Source organism: Hyla sarda, chromosome 4, assembly GCF_029499605.1.
Source record: "Hyla sarda isolate aHylSar1 chromosome 4, aHylSar1.hap1, whole genome shotgun sequence".
Classification (NCBI taxonomy): Eukaryota; Metazoa; Chordata; class Amphibia; order Anura; family Hylidae; genus Hyla; species Hyla sarda.
This window is the reverse complement of record NC_079192.1, coordinates 180,530,163-180,546,612: the sequence shown is the minus strand read 5'-3', so window position 1 is coordinate 180,546,612 and position 16,450 is coordinate 180,530,163. Positions and strand designations below refer to the sequence as shown.

Here is a 16,450-nt window from a genome sequence, read left to right as displayed (position 1 = left end):
CCTTGCGTCCTGGTACTTAAGGACGAAGGGCGTATGGGGGGACCGGGCCGTGGTGACTGCTGATATCTATCAGCAGGCACCCCGTGCAAATGCCCAGGGGGGTCATTAGACCCCCCATGTCGGCGATCGGCGCAAATCGCAAGTGAATTCACACTTGCGATTTGCGCCGATTACGGGTCATTACGGGTCTATGGTGACCCGGTGACCCGGAATAGAAGGAGGATCGCGGGTGTCTAAGACACCCACGATCCCCCTAAAGCGATAGGAGTGAGGTGGCACGGGTGCCACCCCTCCTATCCCTGCTATTGGTGGTCTAGACACAACCACCAATAGCAGATCTGGGGCGGGGGGGGGGGGGGGTTTACTTTCGTTTTCCCCGTCCTGCCCACCCACAATAGGCGGGGCAGAACGGGGAAAACGAAGAGGAGCGGCGCCGGAGTCCACTTACCCCTCCGGAGGCAGCGGAGCGACGGCGATCGGCGGGCGGCGACGGAGATCTGCGTGCGGCGTGCGGCAGAAGAGGACGGCTCCCTGGATGCGACGGAAGCCGGTGAGTAGTTGCCTAGCAACATCTAGAGGGCTACAGTCTGAGACCACTATAGTGGTCTCTAGACTGTAGCCCTACACATGTTGCAAAACTACAACTCCCAACATGCCCAGACAGCTGTTTGCTGTGTGGGCATGCTGGAATTTGTAGTTTTGCAACAGCTGGAGGTCTGCAGTTTAGAGACCACTGCACAGTGATCTCTATACTGCCCTCTAGATCTTGCAAAACTACAACTCCTAGCAACCCCACACAGCTGTTTGCTGTCTGGGCATGCTGGGAGTTGTAGTTTTGCAACCTCTGGAGGTCCACAGTTTGGAGATCACTGTTCAGTGGTCTCTAAATTGTAGCACTCCAGATGTTGCAAAACTACAAATTCCAGCATGCCCACACAGAAAACAGCTGTCTCGGCATGCTGGGAGTTGTAGTTGCGTACCTCCAGCTGTTGCATAACTACATCTCCCAGCATGCCCTTCTGTGATCAGTACATGCTGGGAATTGTAGTTTTGCAACAGCTGGAGGCACACTGGTTGGAAAATACTGAGTTAGGTAACAGAACCTAACTGAAGGTTTTCCAACCAGTGTGCCTCCAGCTGTTGCAAAACTACAACTCCCATCATGCACTGTCTGTCAGTACATGCTGGGAGTTGTAGTTTTGAAACAGCTGGAGGTTTCCCCCCCCCCCCCATGTGAACGTACAGGGTACATTCACACGGGCAGGTTTACAGCAAGTTTCCTGCTTCAAGTATGAGCTGCGGCAAATTTTTCGCCGCATCGCAAATTCCTAGCGGGAAACTCACCGTAACCCGCCAGTGTGACTGTACCCTAAAAACTCTACACTACACTAACACCTAATAAAGAGTAAAACACTACATAGACACCCCCTTACACTGCCCCCCCCCCCCCCCAATAAAAATGAAAAACGTATTGTACGGCAGTGTTTCCAAAATGGAGCCTCCAGCTGTTGCAAAACAACAACTCTCAGCATTTCTGGACAGCCACTGACTGTCCAGGCATGCTGGGAGTTTAGCAACAGCTGGAGGCACCCTGTTTGGGAATCACTGGCATAGAATACCCCTATGTCCACCCCTATGCAATCCCTAATTTAGTCCTCAAATGCACATGGCGCTCTCTCACTTCGGAGCCCTGTCGTATTTCAAGGAAACAGTTTAGGGACACATATGGGGTATCTCCGTACTCGGGAGAAATTACAGTACAAATTTTGGGGGGCTTTTTCTCCTTTTACCCCTTATGAAAAGGAAAAGTTGGGATCTACACCAGCCTGTTAGTGTAAAAAAAAATGTTTACACTAACATGCTGGTGTTGCCCTTTACTTTTTACTTTCACAAGAGGTAAAAGGAAAAAAAGACCCCCAAAATTTGTAACGCAATTTCTCCTGAGTACGGAAATACCCCATATGAGGGCGTAAAATGCTCTGCGGGTGCACAACAAGGCTCAGGAGTGAGAGCGCACTATGTACATTTGAGGCCGAAATTGGCGATTTGCACAGGGGTGGCTGATTTTACAGCGGTTCTGACATAAACCCAAAAAAATAAATACCCACATGTGATCCCATTTTGGAAACTACACCCCTCAAGGAATGTAACAAGGGGTACAGTGAGCATTTACGCCCCACAAGTGTCTGACAGATTTTTGGAACAGTGGTCCGTGAAAATGAAAAATGTAATTTTTTTGTTTGCACAGCCCACTGTTCCAAAGATCTGTCCAACGCCAGTAGGGTGTAAATGCTCACTGTACCCCTTATTACATTCCGTGAGGGTTGTAGTTTCCAAAATGGGGTCACATGTGGGGGGGTCCACTGTTCTGGCACCACGGGGGGCTTTGTAAATGCACATGGCCCCCGATTTCCATTCGAAACAAATTATCTCTCTAAAAGCTCAATGGCGCTCCTTCTCTTCTGAGCATTGTAGTTCGCTCGCAGTGCACTTGACGTCCAAACATGGGGTATTTCCATACTCAGAAGAAATGGGGTTACAAATTTTGGGGGGCATTTTCTCCTATTACCCTTTGTAAAAAAGTAAAATTTGGGGAAAAACCAGCATTTTAGTGGAATTTTCTATTTTTCATTTACACATCCGACTTTAACAAAAAGTTGTCAAACACCTGTGGGGTGTTAAGGCTCATTGTACCCCTTGTTACGTTCCTTGAGGGGTGTCGTTTCCATAATAGTGTGCCATGTGGGGGGTTTTGCTGTCCTGGCACCATAGGGGCTTCCTAAATGGGACATGCCCCCCAAAAACCATTTCAGAAAAACTCTCATAAATCCCGTTGTCGCTCCTTCCCTTCTGAGCCCTCTAGTGAACCCGCCGAACACTTGACATACACATATGAGGTATTTTCTTACTCGAGAGAAATTGAGTTACAAATTTTGAGAGGATTTTTTTCCTTTCACCCCTTGTAAAAATTCAAAAACTGGGTCTACAAGAACATGCGAGTGTAAAAAATGAAGATTTTGAATTTTCTCACTCACTTTGCTGCTATTCCTGTGAAACACCTAAAGGATTAACACACTTACTGAATGTCATTTTGAATACTTTGAGGGGTGCAGTTTTTATAACGGGGTCATTTATGGGGTATTTCTAACCAGAAGACCCTTCAAATCCACTTCAAACCTGAACTGGTCCCTGAAAAATTCAGATTTAGAAAATTTTGCGAAAAATTTGAAAATTGCTGCTGAACTTTGAAGCCCTCTGATGTTTTCCAAAAGTAAAAACTCATCAATTTTATGATGCAAACATAAAGTAGACATATTGTATATGTGAATCAATATATAATTTATTTGGAATATCCATATTCCTTATAAGCAGAGAGCTTCAAAGTTAGAAAAAATGCAAAATTTTCAAATTTTTCATGAAATGTTTGAATTTTTCACCAAGAAAGGATGCAAGTATCGACTAAAATTTACCACTAACATATAGTAGAATATGTCACGAAAAAACAATCTCGGAATCAAATTTATAAGTAAAAGCAGAGTTATTAATGCTTAAAGTGACAGTGGTCAGATTTACAAAAATGCTCCCGTCCTTAGGGTCATAATGGGCTCCGTCCCCAAGGGGTTAAAAAAATTACAAAGTCCAACATTGGGTATTTTTTGTCATTTTGTATACCCTAAAAATATGTATAAAAGGCGATCAAAAAGTCCCATCAAAACAAAAATTACTGATAAAAACTACAGATCAATAAATAAATACAGAAAAATTAAAAAGTTATAAGGGTCAGAAGATGATAATTTTAAACTTACTCATTTTGGTGCATGTATTTATAATTTTTTTCAGTAGTATAATAAAATAAAACCTAAATAAATTGGGTGTCCCTGTAACCGTATTAACCTAGAGAATAGATATAAGGTGTAATTTTTACCGAAAAAGTACACTGTGTTGAAACGGAAGCCACAAAAAATAACAAAATAGTGTCTTTTTCTTCAATTTTGTCCCACAAATAATTTTTGTAGATTTTGTGGTGAAATGACTGATGTTATTACGAAGTAAAATTAGTAGCGCATAAAACAAATTCTCATATGGGTCTGTTGGTGGAAAACTGAAAGGAGGAAAATACAAAAGTGCAAAAATAAAAAATGCTCCTTTTTTCTGTTAAGGTTTAATTATCCATATTGTTACGCCGAGCGCTCCGGGTCCCCGCTCCTCCCCGGAGCGCTCACAGCGTTCTACTATTCGCAGCGCCCGGTCAGACCTGCCGACCGGGTGCGCTGCGATAATGTTCCCAGCTGGGATGCGATTCGCGATGCCGGACGCGCCCGCTCGCGATGCGCATCCCGACTCGCTTACCAGACCCGTTCCCCGTCTGTGCTGTCCCGGCGCGCGCGGCCCCGCTTCCTAGGGCGCGCGCGCCGGGTCTTTCCGATTTAAAGGGCCGGTGCCCCACTGATTGCCGCATGAGGTTTTAATCAGTACCTTCACCTGTGCACTTCCCTACTTATACCTCACTTCCCCTGCACTCCCTTGCCGGATCTTGTTGCCATTGTGCCAGTGAAAGCGTTTCCTTGTGTGTTCCTAGCCTGTGTTCCAGACCTCCTGCCGTTGCCCCTGACTACGATCCTTGCTGCCTGCCCTGACCTTCTGCTACGTCCGACCTTGCTCTTGTCTACTCCCTTGTACCGCGCTTATCTCAGCAGTCAGAGAGGTTGAGCCGTTGCTGGTCGATACGACCTGGTTGCTACCGCCGCTGCAAGACCATCCCACTTTGCGGCGGGCTCTGGTGAATACCAGTAGAAACTTAGAACCGGTCCACCGACACGGTCCACGCCAATCCCTCTCTGGCACAGAGGATCCACCTCCAGCCAGCCGAATCGTGACAGTAGATCCGGCCATGGATCCCGCTGAGGTCCCGCTGCCAGTTGTCGCTGACCTCACCACGGTGGTCGCCTAGCAGTCGCAACAGATAGCGCAACAAGGCCACCAGCTGTCTCAACTGACCGTGATGCTACAGCAGCTACTACCACAGCTTCAACAATCATCTCCTCCACCAGCTCCTGCACCTCCTCCGCAGCGAGTGGCCGCATCCAGCCTCCGTTTATCTTTACCGGACAAATTTGATGGGGACTCTAAATTTTGCCGTGGTTTTCTTTCACAATGTTCCCTGCATTTGGAGATGATGTCGGACCAGTTTCCTACTGAAAGGTCAAAGGTGGCTTTCGTAGTCAGCCTTCTGTCTGGGAAAGCTCTGTCATGGGCCACACTGCTCTGGGACCGCAATGATCCTGTCACTGCCTCTGTACACTCTTTCTTCACGGAGATTCGAAGTGTCTTCGAGGAACCTGCCCGAGCCTCTTCTGCCGAGACTGCCCTGCTGAACCTGGTCCAGGGAAATTCTTCTGTTGGCGAGTACGCCATCCAATTCCGTACTCTCGCCTCCGTACTGTCCTGGAATAACGAGGCCCTCTGCGCGACCTTTAAAAAAGGCCTATCCAGTAACATCAAAGATGTGCTGGCCGCACGAGAAATCCCTGCTAACCTGCATGAACTTATTCATCTTGACACCCGCATTGACATGCGTTTTTCCGAAGGGCGTCAGGAGCTCCGCCAGGATATGGACTTTGTTCGCACGAGGCGGTTTCTCTCCCCGGCTCCTCTCTCCTCTGGTCCACTGCAAACCGTTCCTGTGCCTTCCGCCGTGGAGGCTATGCAAGTTGACCGTTCTCGCTTGACATCTCAAGAGAGGACACGACGCCGCATGGAGAACCTTTGCCTGTACTTTGACAGTACCGAACATTTCTTGAAGGATTGTCCTATCCGACCTCCACGTCAGGAAAGACGCACGCTGACTCCGCACAAAGGTGAGACAGCTCTTGACGTGAACTCTGCTTCTCCACGTCTTACTGTGCCTGTGCGGATTTCTTCTTCTACCTTCTCCTTCTCAGCTGTGGACTTCTTGGATTCCGGATCTGCAGGAAATTTTATTTTGGCCTCTTTCATCAACAGGTTCAACATCCCGGTGACCAGTCTCGCCAGACCCCTCTACATCGCCTCTGTTAATAATGAAAGATTGGACTGTACTGTGCGTTACCGCACGGAACCCCTCTTAATGTGCATCGGACCCCATCACGAAAAAATTTAATTTCTGGTCCTCTCTAACTGCACTTCGGAAATTCTTCTTGGACTACCGTGGCTTCAACGCCATTCCCCAACCCTCGATTGGACCATCGGGGAGATCAAGAACTGGGGTACTACTTGCCACAAGGACTGTCTTAAGCCTGCTCCCTGTACTGTCAGTCAAGACCCTGTGGTTCCTCCGATATCTGGTCTCCCCAAGGCCTATCTGGATTATGCTGATGTTTTTTGCAAAAAACAAGCAGAGACTTTGCCTCCTCACAGGCCTTATGACTGTCCTATTGACCTCCTCCCTGGTACTACTCCACCCCGGGGCAGAATCTATCCTCTGTCTGCTCCGGAAACACAAGCCATGTCGGAGTACATCCAAGAGAATTTAAAAAAGGGGTTTATCCGCAAGTCTTCCTCCCCTGCCGGAGCTGGATTTTTTTTCGTTTCCAAAAAAGACGGCTCCTTATGCCCTTGCATTGATTACCGCGGACTTAATAAAATCACTGTAAAAAAACGCTATCCCCTACCTCTTATCTCGGAACTCTTTGATCGCCTATGAGGCGCCCACATCTTTACCAAGCTGGACTTAAGAGGTGCATATAATCTCATCCGCATCAGGGAGGGGGACGAGTGGAAGACCGCGTTTAACACCAGAGATGGACACTTTGAATATCTGGTTATGCCCTTTGGGCTTTGCAATGCCCCTGCCGTCTTCCAAGACTTTGTAAATGAAATTTTTCGTGATCTTCTATATACCTGTGTTGTGGTCTACCTAGACGATATTTAGATTTTTTCTGCTAACCTAGAAGAACACCGCCAGCATGTCCGCATGGTTCTTCAGAGACTTCAGGACAATCAGTTATATGCCAAAATGGAAAAATGTCTCTTTGAATGTCAATCTCTTCCCTTCCTAGGATACTTAGTCTCTGGCCAGGGACTACAAATGGACCCAGATAAACTATCAGCCGTATTGGATTGGCCATGCCCCTCCGGACTCCGTGCTATCCAAAGTTTTTTGGGGTTTGCCAATTATTACAGACAATTTATTCCGCACTTTTCCACTATTGTGGCTCCTATCGTGGCCCTAACCAAGAAAAACGCCAACCCTAAGTCCTGGTCTCTTCAAGCGGAAGACGCATTCAATCATCTCAAGACTGCCTTTTCATCTATGCCCTTCTCGCTGGAGGTAGACGCCTCCTCGGTGGGAGCTGGAGCAGTACTCCTACAAAAAAATTCTTCCGGACATGCTGTTACTTGTGGTTTCTTTTCTAGGACCTTCTCTCCGGAGGAGAAAAACTACTCCATTGGTGATCGAGAACTACTGGCCATAAAATTGTCGCTTGAGAAATGGAGGCACCTGCTGGAGGGATCCAAATATCCAGTTATTATATACACTGATCACAAGAATCTCTCTTATCTTCAGTCTGCCCAACGGCTGAACCCTCGCCAGGCTAGGTGGTCGTTGTTCTTTGCCCGTTTTAACTTTGAAATTCATTTTCGCCCTGCTGACAAGAACATTAGGGCTGATGCCCTCTCTCGTTCATCGGATGCCTCCGGACTGTCTGATCTCCACTTCTCCGGCCTCCATCAGACAAACTCCTCCAGGGAAGACCTTCGTCTCTCCACGCCAGCGCCTCAGGATTCTCAAGTCGGGACACTCCTCACACCTCGCAGGCCATGCTGGCATCAAAAAATCCATCCAGCTCATCTCTTGATTTTATTGGTGGCCTACCCTGGAAGCTGATGTTGTTGATTTCGTGCGGGCTTGTACAGTCTGTGCCCGGGACAAGACCCCTCGCCAGAAGCCTGCTGGTCTCCTCCATCCTCTGCCTGTTCCTGAACGACCATGGTCTCAGATTGGTATGGACTTTATTACTGACTTACCTTTATCCCATGGCAACACAGTTATTTGGGTGGTCGTTGATCGATTCTCCAAGATGGCACATTTTATCCCTCTTCCAGGTCTTCCTTCTGCGCCTCAGTTGGCGAAACAATTTTTTATACACATTTTTCGCCTTCACGGGCTGCCTACGCATATCGTCTCGGATTGTGTCTAAATTCTGGAGGGCCCTCTGTAATCAACTCAAAATCAAATTAAACTTCTCGTCTTCTTATCATCCCCAATCCAATGGGCAAGTGAAAAGAATTAATCAGGTCCTGGGTGACTATTTGCGACATTTTGTTTCTTCCCGCCAGGATGACTGGGCAGATCTTCTACCATGGGCCGAATTCTCGTACAATTTCAGAGTCTCTGAAACTTCTGCTAAATCCCCATTTTTCGTGGTGTACGGCCGTCACCCTCTTCCCCCCCTTCCCACTCCCATGCCCTCTGGTTTGCCCGCTGTTGATGAGGTGACTCGGGACTTCTCCACCATATGGAAAGAGACTCAAAATTCTCTCTTACAGGCCTCATCCCGGATGAAAAAACATGCCGATAGGAAAAGAAGAATTCCCCCCATTTTTTCTCCCGGAGACAAAGTATGGCTCTCCGCCAAGTATGTCCGCTTTCGTGTCCCAAGTTATAAACTGGGACCACGTTATCTTGGTCCTTTCAATATCAAGTGCCAAATCAACCCTGTCTCTTACAAACTCCTTCTTCCTCCTTCTCTCCATATTCCCAAATGCTTTCCATGTCTCTCTCTCCTTAAACCACTCATCCTTAACCGCTTCTCTCCTAAAGTTGTTTCTCCCACTCCAGTTTCCGGGTCCTCTGACGTCTTTTCGGTAAAAGAAATTCTGGCATCCAAGACGGTCAGAGGTAAAAAAAAATTTTGGGTTGATTGGGAGAATTGTGGCCCAGAGGAGAGGTCATGGGAACCTGAGGACAACATCCTGGACAAGAACCTTATCCTCAAATTCTCAGGTTCCAAAAAGAGGGGGAGACCCAAGTGGGGGGTACTGTTACGTCGAGCGCTCCGGGTCCCCGCTCCTCCCCGGAGTGCTCACAGCGTTCTCCTATTCGCAGCGCCCCAGTCAGACCTGCTGACCGGGTGCGCTGCGATAATGTTCCCAGCCGGAATGCGATTCGCGATGCGGGACACGCCCGCTCGCGATGCGCATCCCGACTCGCTTACCAGACCCGTTCCCCGTCTGTGCTGTCCCGGCGCGCGCGGCCCCGCTCCCTAGGGCGCACGCGCGCCGGGTCTTTGCGATTTAAAGGGCCGGTGCGCCACTGATTGGCGCATGAGGTTTTAATCAGTACCTTCACCTGTGCACTTCCCTACTTATACCTCACTTCCCCTGCACTCCCTTGCCGGATCTTGTTGCCATTGTGCCAGTGAAAGCGTTTCCTTGTGTGTTCCTAGCCTGTGTTCCAGACCTCCTGCCGTTGCCACTGACTACTATCCTTGCTGCCTGCCCTGACCTTCTGCTACGTCCGACCTTGCTCTTGTCTACTCCCTTGTACCGCGCTTATCTCAGCAGTCAGAGAGGTTGAGCCATGGATACGACCTGGTTGCTACCGCCGCTGCAAGACCATCCCGCTTTGCGGCGGGCACTGGTGAATACCAGTAGCAACTTAGAACCGGTCCACCAACACGGTCCACGCCAATCCCTCTCTGTCACAGAGGATCCACCTCCAGCCAGCCGAATCGTGACACATATGAGGGCTAATTTTTACACCATGATCTGTAGTTTTTATTGGAAATTTTATTCACTGCTTATACAGTTTTTTCTCATACATGAATTTATCAAGAATCTGCAATTCTGGACTTTAGATTTTTTTTACTTTTATGCTATTTACTGTGCGATTTAATATTATATTTTAATAGCTTGGACATTTCTGCACATGGCAATACCACATAAGTTCATTTTTGTTTACATTATTTAATTTTATTAGGTAAGTTTTATTAGGTAAGGGGCTTATTCACATTTATTAACACTTTTTTTGAAATATTTTATTCACTATTTTGTATCACCACCTCCAGTATTCAGGGCAACAATGAACTACAACTCCCATTATGTAAAGTGACAATGCATTTCAAGCTCAAAACCTCCAGGACACAAGGCAAGATGGCACTACAGACTGTGCAGTGCCTTCTTGTCTTGTGTGCTGGAGATTGTGAGCTTGTAATGTCACTTTACATACTGGGGGTGGTAGTGCATTGTCCCTTTCCATGCTAGGGGTTGTACTGCTTTAACCTTTTGCATATTAGAGTCTGTACTACAAACTGCAATATGTAAGGTGACAAAGCATTACAATCCCCAGCATGTATAGTAACAAAGCACTACAATCCCCAGCATGTAGTGACAAAGCACTACAATCCCCAGCATGTATAGTGACAAAGCACTACAATCCCCAGCATGTATAGTGACAAAGCACTACAATCCCCAGCATGTATAGTGACAAAGCACTACAATCTCCAGCATGTATAGTGACAAAGCACTACATTCCCCAATATGCAAAGGGACAAGGAACTACAATTGTTGTAGTGCTTTGTTCCTTTGAATACTGAAGGTCACACATAAGAAAACCACTAAATTAAAACTATTACCGGGGCAGGCAGGGCAGAGGGCAGACAGATCACCGGAGACACTTCAGGAATGCAGAGGGAAACAGGAGCGCGGACTCCTCTGCTGTAATGACGCTGCTGGGGTCACGTGACCTAGCAGACGTGCGCACGTCATTTACCCAGGCAGCCCCTGCGCTCTAATGTACGGATCCTGAGAGTAAGAGGACTCCTGGGAGCCTCAGGATAGGTTCAGGGGGCATGTTGCGCTGGCCAGACTGGAAAGAGAGAGTGAGCAGACCAAAGGGGGATGGGAAGGAGGGGGGCTCGGGGTTGGTGGGTTATGTGAATCAGGAGTTTTGCTGACAACCTGCCCGGACTTGAGCAGTGCTGTAGATGTACAAAAAAAAAGGGCATTAACCCCTTAAGGACTCAGCCCATTTTGGCCTTAAGGACTCAGACAATTTAATTTTTATGTTTTCATTTTTTCCTCCTCGCCTTCTAAAAATCATAACTCTTTTATATTTTCATCCACAGACTAGTATGAGGGCTTGTTTTTTGCGCGACCAGTTGTCCTTTGTAATGACATCACTCATTATATCATAAAATGTATGGCGCAACCAAAAAACACTATTTTTGTGGGGAAATTAAAACGAAAAACGCAATTTTGCTAATTTTGGAAGGTTTTGTTTTCACGCCGTACAATTTATGGTAAAAATGACATGTGTTCTTTATTCTGAGGGTCAATACGATTAAAATGATACCCATTATTATATACTTTTATATTATTGTTGCGCTTAAAAAAAATCACAAACTTTTTAACCAAATTAGTACGTTTATAATCCCTTTATTTTGATGACCTCTAACTTTTTTATTTTTCCGTATAAGTGGCGCCATGATCTGTACTTTTTTTTGATACCACATTTGCATATAAAAAACTTTTAATACATTTTTTATAATTTTTTTTAAAATAAAATGTATTAAAAAAGTAGGAATTTTGGACTTTTTTTTATTTTTTTTCGTTCACGCCGTTCACCGTACGGGATCATTAACATTTTATTTTAATAGTTTGGACATTTACGCACGCGGCGATACCAAATATGTCTATAAAAAATGTTTTTTACGCTTTTTGGGGGTAAAATAGGAAAAAACGGACGTTTTACTTTTTTATTGGGGGAGGGGATTTTTCACTTTTTTTTTACTTTTACATTTTTTTACATTTTTTTTTTACACTTGAATAGTCCCCATAGGGGACTATTCATAGCAATACCATGATTGCTAATACTGATCTGTTCTATGTATAGGACATAGAACAGATCAGTATTATCGGTCATCTCCTGCTCTGGTCTGCTCGATCACAGACCAGAGCAGGAGACGCCGGGAGCCGCATGGAGGAAGGAGAGGGGACCTCCGTGCGGCGTTATGAATGATCGGATCCCCGCAGCAGCGCTGCGGGCGATCCGATCGTTCATTTAAATGGCGAACTGCCGCAGATGCCGGGATCTGTATTGATCCCGGCACCTGAGGGGTTAATGGCGGACGCCCGCGAGATTGCGGGCGTCGGCCATTGCCGGCGGGTCCCTGGCTGCGATCAGCAGCCGGGATCAGCCGCGCATGACACGGGCATCGCTCCGATGCCCGCGGTTATGCTTAGGACGTAAATGTACGTCCTGGTGCGTTAAGTACCACCTCACCAGGACGTACATTTACGTCCTGCGTCCTTAAGGGGTTAAAGGGGCAGCTGCAAAAAAGGCCAGGGGCTAGAGCCCCCTTTGAAGCCTATGTGTGCACGTCCCTGAGCCAACATAAACTGAAATGTTTATGGCTGCAACAGTTTCTAGATGTGCCAGTCATATTGATTCAGGAGATAGCATGTCTGAATACTGGTTTGTTTGTAGGATCTCAACATAAAGATTAATGAGGGTGTCAGCAGGTCAGTTATATTAAGTTGGAGATTATAGTAATCTACAGACAGTTTATCAATGTTGTCATCATTCCTGAATCCCATTTACCTGTGAGATAAAATCAGCACACAAACTATGACACAGCCCTTTGTAGAACATTATACTCCCACACCTACATTAAACTGATCTAATAAACATCAGCCATGCTTTTAAAAAGTGGCTTGTTAGAAGGTCCCTTGCACTATTATGGCATTATTTACATTGCGTTGTATTAAGTGAAGCCGGCGTGGGGGATGGTGCAGTGCTCATCCTTATTACATATTGTACTGGCCTGATCAGATATTGTAGGTAATCTGTAAAAGGTCTGAACTGTCATATATGAAATATGTGGTGGCCCAGTATGAGAGGTTTTACCCAGTGCTCATGATGTCCTGTCAGGCAGCTTCCTTTAGTGTCCCCAAGGCCCCTGCACTTGTTTCCCCATTGTAAGTATGTTTTACCATGTACAGTGTTATAAAATGTATAAAATGCTTTAGGAGTTATAACATGTGGTATGCCATGTGATTGTTAACCATGAGGTACCAGTGACCAGGTGATCCCAAGAGTGACCTATGGGCTTCCTGCTAGTCTCCCCCATATAAGCCCAGGGTGTAGCTAGCTTCTCTCTTTTTAAGTTTTACTTTTGCTTCCTGCTGAGGTCCAGTGCAGTCGTGCGTAGTGTGTGTGTCCAGTCCTGCAGCCACCATTAAGTCAAGTAAGCTAAAGTCACAGCTTTATGAGTCAAGTCAAGTCAGTCCCTGTCATCTGTCAAGTCAGTGTGGTCTGCATTCAATTGTCCAGTCCTACTACAAGTCCCAACAAGCCCTTAAGGTCTCTGCGTAACTTGTCACCTCCTTGGGCCCTGGCTGAACTGAATAGACTTTAACAACTGTCTACCCTCTACCGTTGTACGTAACTTGGCGCCGGAGGCTTTATTGCCCCTGTACCTAGCCCAGGATTCAGCGGTATACCTTCGAGTGGTTATAGGCTAATAAACCACGCCCTGGCGTCACGAATACAAGGGATTAATGCCATCTGCCCCTAGGGTAACAACATCTGCCCTGCACCACCACACCCCGCCACCCCATATAAATAGTGACCCAATACTGTGGCTCTTTTATTGTTTTTTCCTTCACATTCATAAAGCCGTCTCCCTGACAAAGCAGGGAACTGCAGAAAGCCCTATTCACCCAAATTAAGCTGTGCTGCAGATATGGTGTATTCACACATACAGTATCCTGTGCATATTTGATGCTGCAGATTTGAAACTGTGTTCAGTAATTTAGTTTACATTGAACTCTACATCATAAAATCTGTGGCTTCAAATCCTGTGCATCAAACATGCGCGGTATACTGTACGTGCGACTATATAAATTTTGCTCAGAAAAGGAGACTATGGATTATTCAGTTTTGTGAAATATGAGCAGAATTCCAGAGAAATTTAAGAGGAATTTATGTGCTTTTAAAACAGATTCCACTCAAATTCAGAGTCTCCTTAACTTCATTGGGGCTTTGAATGGAATTCAGCAAAATGTAAAGACATATCTTTAAATGTCTGCCGTGGAAGTTAATGTGCAATAAAATTTGCAGACTTTTTGCCCTGTTAAAATGGCCTAAGGGTCAGTTAACATGATGAAGGGCAGGAAATCTGCAGCAAAAATAAGGTCATGTGAACTGACCCTCAAAGGGAAAGACTGTGGTACTACAGACCCTTAATTTTCACCATGGCTGGTAAGCCCAAAAGGGCTCGTTCACAAGAGCAGATTTATTTACAGGTTTCCAGCTGTGTGTTAGAAAGGGAGAGAGCTCTCCACGGCTGTCCACAGCAGAATTTCCGCTGCGGAAAATCCGCCACAGGCCCTATTGACTTCAATGGGGCTTGCGGCAGATTTTCTGCATCGGAAATTCCACAGATGAAAATCTCCTGCGGACAGTCGCAGCGGGAAACCCGTATATAAATCTGCTCGTATGAACAAACCCAAGGTCAGATCTGAAGCAATCATAAAGTAATGACATCCTAGAAATATGCTGTCACATTATGATATAGGAAAACTCCTTTTATTTGTGCATATTCAAGAACTGTGTCTCTGAAAGGTAAACTTTAGTTTAGACCAGGCATAATATTGTCAAAGCTCTAACTGACACAAAGATGCCTTAGGCTGCATTCACATCACAATTTTGGCATATAGTTTTGAATCACTTTGTTTATTTTGAAAATTAATGCCTCAAAAACTGTCACTTAAATTACACTGCATACAGTTTTAAAGGGGTACTCCGGTGAAAACCTTTTTTCTTTTAAATCAACTGGTGGCATAAAGTTAAACATATTTGTAAATTACTTCTATTAAAAAATCTTAATCCTTCCAGCACTTATTAGCTGCTGAATGCTAAAGAGGAAATTCCTTTCTTTTTGGAACACTGATGACATCATGAGCACAGTGCTCTCTGCTGACATCTCTGTCCATTTTAGCAACCGTGCATAGCAGATGCATAGCAGATGTATGCTAAGGGCAGCATGGTGGCTCAGTAGTTAGCACTGCTGTCTTGCAGTGTTGGGGACTTGGGTTCAAATCTGACTAAGGACAACAATAAATAAAGCATTATTATTATATTAATGTCAGCAGAGAGAACTGTGCTCGTGATGTCATCAGAGAGCATTCCAAAAAGAAAAGAATTTCCTCTGTAGTATTCAGCAGCTAATAAGTACAGGAAGGATTAAGATTTTTTTTATAGAAGTAATTTACAAATATTGTCCGTGAAGAAAAATGAAAAATCGGCACTCACCGGTGTGGCTGCAGGATCTTCTTTATTGAGACATACTCACATCAGGGGTACAGAAGAGAGGGGTGGTGGGGGGACAAATGGTGGCGACCGAGCTCTAGTATCGCACACTTGGTGTGCTTCGTCCGGCCATGGCCCATAATGCCTATGACTGCCTTATATACAAGTGAACCTAGTGCTTCACCTATCACGTACCTGAACATCTCTCACATGATCAAGTGACGTGGTAGGAGGGGAGGTGTGTTAAAAGCAAAAGGTAATTAGAAGCAGGCTGAAAGCTCCGTTCTATCGTTTAACCCTATGTTGTCTGTGGCATTAGTTTTAATGATCCATAGTGTCTCTACTTGTAGTAATTTTGACTCAATTCGTTCATATTTATTACATGACACTTTTTCTAAGCCTACGAAGCGCAGTACATCTGGGTTATTGTTGTGGGCTTCCCTTACGTGGGCCCGCATACGAGATGCTCCTGGCTTTCCAGCGCGTATGGTATAAAAATGTTCCCTAATACACATCTGGAGCTGGCGTTTCGTCTGACCCACGTAATAAAAGTCACAAGGACATATTATTGCATAAACTACATTTTTCGTTCGGCAGGTAATTTAATTCTTTAATAGTATGAAAGACTGCTCTCAGCCTTATGTGTTTAGTTTCCCAGCAGTATTTGCATTGATTGCAATTTTTACATTGGTATGTGCCTTTAGGTGTAATGTCACTAAGCCATGTTTCTTTTTTAGCTGATTTAGTGCTACTCTTGGGTTTATTTCTTAGCTTATCACCTATGGTGACATTTTTTCTGTATGTTATATGTGGTTTGTTTTCTGCTCTTTTTTTCAGGTCCTCATCGGCTTCCAATAGGGACCAGTTTCTATGTATAGCTCGCTCAATCACTGGATTCATAAGAGTATTCTGGAATACAAAGGTAAATCTTTCTTTTAAGTTTTCTGAATTATTAAGTGGTTGTTTTTTATCTTTCAGTAAATCTTCCCTGTTGGCTCTATCTGCTTTTTTTTCTTCCGTAATTTATTACTTCATCTGGATAGTTGCGTTCTTTCATCCTTATCGCTAGTTCATTAGCTTGTTTTACAAAAGTGTTATGTTTACTATTGTTTCTTTTAAGGCGGATAAATTGTCCGTATGGGATGTTCTTTTTTG

At 45.3% G+C, this 16,450-nt stretch overlaps 1 protein-coding gene across 6 annotated transcripts in view; it reads left to right on the top strand.

Moving 5' to 3' along the window:
• The window catches only part of LOC130368776 (TRPM8 channel-associated factor homolog), a 62,165-nt gene that overhangs the window by 2,454 nt on the left and 43,261 nt on the right, over nt 1–16,450 (top strand). The window contains exon 1 of one of the 6 annotated variants that reach the window (XM_056572983.1): nt 16,197–16,217. The exons of the other annotated variants lie outside the window; for them this stretch is intronic. The gene's annotated coding sequence lies outside the window, so the exon portion shown is untranslated. Of the gene's footprint in view, nt 1–16,196; nt 16,218–16,450 lie in introns of those variants that run through there. 6 annotated transcript variants of the gene reach the window in all.